The sequence below is a fragment of the Ochotona curzoniae genome, unplaced genomic scaffold (assembly GCF_017591425.1).
Source record: "Ochotona curzoniae isolate NIBS_2020 unplaced genomic scaffold, NIBS_Ocur_1.0 contig_3498, whole genome shotgun sequence".
Taxonomy (NCBI): Eukaryota; Metazoa; Chordata; class Mammalia; order Lagomorpha; family Ochotonidae; genus Ochotona; species Ochotona curzoniae.
The window spans coordinates 34,986,745-34,992,744 of record NW_024465885.1 but is presented as its reverse complement, the minus strand read 5'-3'; positions in this window follow the sequence as shown (position 1 = coordinate 34,992,744).

Below are 6,000 nucleotides of genomic sequence, written 5' to 3'. Positions count from 1 at the left end.
ATTGGCTGGACAATACCTTGACTCTGTTTACCTAAACCTTTTCCTTGAATATAGCCCATTTTATCCATCAACTTTTGAGAGACTTCAGAATAACCAGAGGCATTGGAGACTAGTCGTATCCCCATCTGTTGAAGAATATCTCTTCCCCAAAGGCAAACCGGTAGGTTCAGGACATATGGTGTGACTGTCCCGCAATTGCCTTCCTTATCCTTCCATTGTAGGGCTCTGGCACTTTGGGATGGAGCTTGTTCAAACCCCAGACCGCGTAGGCTATGAGAAGTTTGAATCAAAGGCCAATCACGCGGCCAATACTTGGAGGTTATGATGCTCTTATCAGCTCCTGTGTCTAAAAGTCCCATAAACGGTCTATTCTCTATTTGCAACTCAAGTATGGGTCTATCGACCATATCCATCATTAAATTTATATAAGGAACCTCTACTCGGGTCTGAACAGTCTTATCTGCACTAATTAAAGCTGGTAAAAATATGAGTTGGGCTATAGGATCACCTGGCGCAACAGCAAAAGCACCTCGTGCAACTGAGCACAGCACTGAAAAGGAGCTAGCTTCCGGATGTAAAATTCCAGGTGTTACAATAAAACCTTGAGAGCTCAAGGCTGCTCGGCCTATCACAAGCCCGACCGCACCAGGTGGTACCGTGTCTGTTAAGATGACCGGTACCGGCGTAATGCCGTCCTCTGGTTTTAAGAGGACTCCGGTGGTGGCACAGAGGTCCAGGCTTGCAGGGTGTCGCTCCTGGCAGGGTCCCCTCGTGCATGACGGAAGAGTGCCCGGTCGGTCAAGGGGACCTGGGCCTTCGGTCCCCATCTCCCGTTTTTTGACTCCTGGCTCGAGAGAGGGCGTCCTTCTATGTCCTTCACTGACTTGCACTCATTGGCCCAATGTCTACCTTTGCGGCACCGTGGGCACATCCCAGGAGGCTTATTGCTAGGCCCTGCACGGCATTCCCTTTTCATATGTCCTGGTTTTCCACACTGAAAGCACACAGGTGATATTCTCTCCCTATGATTAGACCTCAAAATGGCGGCTGCTAGTCCATGAGCTGTTAAGGGGCCTCCTGTATCCCTACAAACCTTTAGCCAATCTGAAATTCCCTTGGACTTACGATCCTTGAGTAGGGCTCTACATTCTGCATTACACTGCTCCCAAACTATCTGCTCTACCATTCTAGTGTTCTGATCTCCCTCTCCAAAGGTCCTTTCCACGGCCTGCATTACGCGTGCCACAAAATCAGCAAAGGGCTCATCCGGCTCCTGCTTAACCTGTGTAATGCCCAGTTTCTCTTGCCCTTTAAGTGAAAGGGCCTTCCAAGCCTTTATAGCTGCAGTAGAAATTTGAGTATAAACTGGCCATGGATATCTCTTTTGATCATCAGAGTATTGGCCTTGTCCAGAAAGCATATTATAAGTCCAGGTCAAAGCATCACCGCCGCGCTGTTGGTTTGCCCGGGCGGTCTCAGCCAAAAGCTCTTGCCATAGGCTCTTCCAATTTAGATATGATCCGATATTAGGGAGAACAGCCTTCACCACAAATTGCCAATCAGAGGGAGTCATATTCATTCCCCCCATACGTTCTAACAGGGACAAAGTGTAATTGGCATGAAGACCATATTGCTTTACAGACATGGCCAATTCTCGCACTAATGCTGCATCTACCTGTCTGTAAACTCTTTCCCTTTCTTCTTCTAAGACAGGGAACATATCTTGAAGTTCCCGGCGCGCGGCTGCATCGATGAAGGAGGAGCCGGCGCCACAACTCATGGGCGGGGCAGATGGCTTCACAGCAGGAGGAGCCATTAGTGTAATGGCTCCAGAGCCCTGAGGCCATGGGCCGCTCCTGGCCGGCGCAGTAGCACCGCCATTCTCTTTCTTCTCCTTTTCTGATCCTCCTCTGATTCCTGCGGGTTGTTTGCGTCCTAAGCGCCTATGCCGCTTGTACCCTTCCTCCGCGTCGGACGTCTCCGAACTTGATGAGGAAGATACTGCTTTCAATTTCACCTCTATTTTTTGCTTCAAACCGGTTCTCCTCTCCCGCTCTGTTTCTGAGAGACTATCCTGGGCAGACTGAAGGGCTTTGTCACTCTCTCTGACCGCTCCCTTACGGAGGGCATAAACCCTCTGCAAAAATTTCACCAGAGAGAACCGTGCGCCCATGTCTATAACCAGAAGCGGTGGTTCCTATACCTCCGATTTATGCTCCTAGTCACCCGAAAGTTCTCCCTCTCAGAGCTCCTTACCTGTCTTTTGGCCGCAGTTCTGACTTCCACCCGTTCGAAACGGGAGGCCCCCTCCAGGTCCCGGGTTCCCGGCACCAGTTGTCGCGCCCACGTGTCTTATTGTCCCGCAATAAGACGCAGACGCGAGTGAAGCCTTCTGCGGTAAAGTTTATTGCGCGCACAAAGATGAGGAAGAGGAAAAGGGGCGGACCCCGGCAGTCTTTCTGCTCTTATGTGCCGACTGGCCCCGCCTCCGCCGATGATAGGTCGGCGTCATGATCACGCAGGGTCCTGGGCGACTGGATTCGTCAGTCCCCAGTGTTCACGTGCCGGCCACGCCGCAGCTCACTGCGCATGCGCTAGGCTACGTGACACGCACGAAGGTGTGGCTTCTCCGGCCGGCGCCATTTTAGGCACAGCATGTGGCCAGTGCATACAGATGCGGCTTGCAACAACTTTTCAAAATGTTGATGTACTTATTGTCAGGCACTTGAAAGTCAGAATGACAAAGAGAAGAAAAAGACAGAGACAGACAAATGTTAATCTTCCATTCAGTGTTTTAACCCAAGGCTTTTCCAAACTGCAACCGGGAGCTTAGTTCTACACCAGAATCTCAGACGTAGGTGACACTGTCTCAAGCACGTGAGCCACCATCTATTATAACTAGGACACAGTAGCAGTAAGTTGTATCAGAAGCAGAAGAGTGACTCTGAACAGCTCTGCACTGACTGATGCAGCAATCCTCCAGGCAATGGATTAACTGGCTAAGGCCTGGCTCTTCCTTGTTACACTAACTTTTTCAACTTTATTTACACACATTTTCAGTAGTGCACAGTCAAAAATGAAGATGCATAATGATCTATATTGGAGTTACAATTGGTGTTAACCTTCTTGCACGGTCTCTAGAGAAGTTTCAGTATTTTTTAAACAGATAATGCAAACACACTGACAACCAAGGTAAATATAATAATAGTTAATGATTAGTTTATCCATACTTTTGTATTTTTATGATTTATTTTATTTTTTTCAGAAAGTCAGATATACATAGGGGAGGAGAGACAGAGAAGATCTTCCATCTCATGATTCATTCTGCATGTGGCCAAAATGGCCAGAGCTGAACCAATTCAAATCTAGGACTCTAAAGCTTCTTCTGGGTCTCCCACAAGGCTGCAGAGTTCCAAGGTTTTGATCCATCCTCGACTATTTTCCTAGGCCACATGCAGGGAGCCAGATAGGAAGCGCGGCCATCAGGATATGAACCGGCACACATATGAGATCAAATGTGCGTGCAAGGCAAGGACATTAACAGCTAGGCTACCATGCCTGGCCCAACAATGTTGTATTTTACAAATGCAAAGTTGCAGTAGAGAAAAGTCCACAGGTGCAGAAACCCAGGGAATGAGCAGCAATGCAGATAGCCTAACTCTCCAAACCACTATAGGCAGAAGTAGACACACTTCCATCTGTGTTAAAGTCAGGAGTACATGTTAAAAATAAATAGATAAATAAAGAAAAATGCCTCTAAAGTTTTACAAGCTCATCTTTCCCAAAGCACATAGGTGTTTTTTTTTTCACTTTTCCACTTGGATGTTTACCTCTGAAGCATAACATTCCTTTTAAGAACTTAAAAAATATGTTGTTCTTCAAGAACGTTAATATGTATAAAAATCTGTATCATGATCTCTATCATCCAACTAAGTCATTGGCTTTTTTTTTTCCTAACCCTCTTTTATCATTTCAGAAGTAAGGAATTTAAGCTTGTTCTGTAAAATCTCTGGCTTCATGCATTCGTCTTCAATCCTGACCATTTAACACTCTAAATCACATGACTTAGTGGTTTTTGTTTCCCAGGCTATATTGGCAAAAGAGGTAGCAATTTACATCTCTTGGATTAGTTAATGTCACCGTTAGAAAAAAAAATGTTGAAAGGTAGAATATTCTTGTCAGTTATATCATGGTGACACAGAGTATGAGAAATTATTTCCACTAAGAAATACTGTAACTCAAATGATGACATGATTTAAAGGTGATTATTTATATTTTTACCCTACTTTTTCTGAGGGGTTTTCATTACTCTGAAATGTGTCAGAAATACTCCGTTTTTACTGCTTGATTTGTCTTCATAGCACTTATTAACTGAGATGTCATGTAATTGTCATTATCTGTCTCCTCGTTAGTAACACGTTCCTTTGAAGCACAACCCTCTCGACTTCAGTCACTTCTGTCTTTGCTGAGAATTAATCCCCAGCTGTAGGCAACCGACCAGGTGTTTTTGTACCTAGACAAGTGTTACACTGGAGAAAGTAAACCAGCCAAGAGCTGGAAGGCAGTCTGGGTTAGGCTAAGGCCAAATCTGTGTTAACTATACGAGTGTGCCAGCATAGTTTCCTAGTTCCTCCCTCTCCCCCTTCCCCCCCCTTCCTCTCCTCCTTCTGTTCTTCTTTGTCTTCGTCTCCGTCTTCTTCTCATAAAGTTATCTGGGAAACTGTGGGCACCACTATGAGATGCAGTGCAGAGGGAGATGGGAATGCCAGGCCCAGATGGCATCCAGGCTCCCAGGCACATTGCACTGTTTGCTGGCAAGGTGAACTGCAGATTGCCCAAGGAAGCGGGGTTTTGTTTCAATAGAGGCCATCTTGGACAGCTATTTCACTTACAGGTAGGCAAAGTAGCTGAGACAGAGCAATTTAGAGCAGGAAACCAGAGGGTATGTCAGGATCAGGCCAAGTCAACTGCCCACGTGGGAGACCTGTATTGGGCTAAGTCACCTTTTGCCCTCTACCACCTGTGCACATGAATGCTCAGGTAGGAATGCTCAGGTAGGAAGGCATCCCTAGACCCCCCCTTCCTTGGGCAATACTTGCTACAGTACCAGTCCATAAGCATCTAGGTAGGATGTAGACTAAGTTCAACTAGGCTATAGAACCAATCAGCACGCAAGAGAACCAGATCTGGGGGCAGATTCTGTAGAGGACATATGTTCATGCCTTCATGGGACTGCAGCACTTGGCTGGCTTTTAAGAGAGTTGGGGGATGGTATGTTGATGGGGTGAGTTGGGCTGCAATCTGGAACTTACTAAAAGCCCCAGGAGCTGAGGCAAGGAGGAAGTTGGAATGGAACAGGCTGGAGTACCTGTCAACACATGTGAAGCCCATGAGGGTAGACTCTACCAAGCAGAACTGTGGCAACCACTGTTACACATGGGATCACCTGGGCCACAGACTTCTTTAGGGTTGGAGGATGGATAAGGACAAGGCTGAAACATTTGTCAATGTTTGTGTGAGTTCTGAGAACAGATCACAGCACCTGCTAGAATGTGCAAGAACCAGAATTCCTTGTGGGTCATTCCAGTCTGGGTTAGTCTAAAATATCTTCTGGCAAGAGCTGAAACTGTGGATGGGCCATGCTAAGCTGTATTGTAGTACCTGCTAACATGCACACAATTTAGGGCTGGGAACAGGCCTTGTTATGAAAACTTGGGGACTGCTTCCTAAACCGTATCTCCCACTGGTCAGCCTGAGAGCTAGAGTTAGGGTGAATCAGGCTGGGTAAAGCTTCAATAAATGTTGGCGTATGTGTGGGCTGGTTTTTAATGTGGGCAAGACTGGGTAGACCCCTAGCATCTACTGGCCTCACTAGAACCAGAATGATCTTCCATCCATTTATTGGCTACCTAAGTGGGTGCAAAGGCCAAAGCTGTGCCAACCCAAAGACAGGAACCAGAAGCCTTCTTCTAAGGTCTCCTGTATGGATGCAGAGTCCCA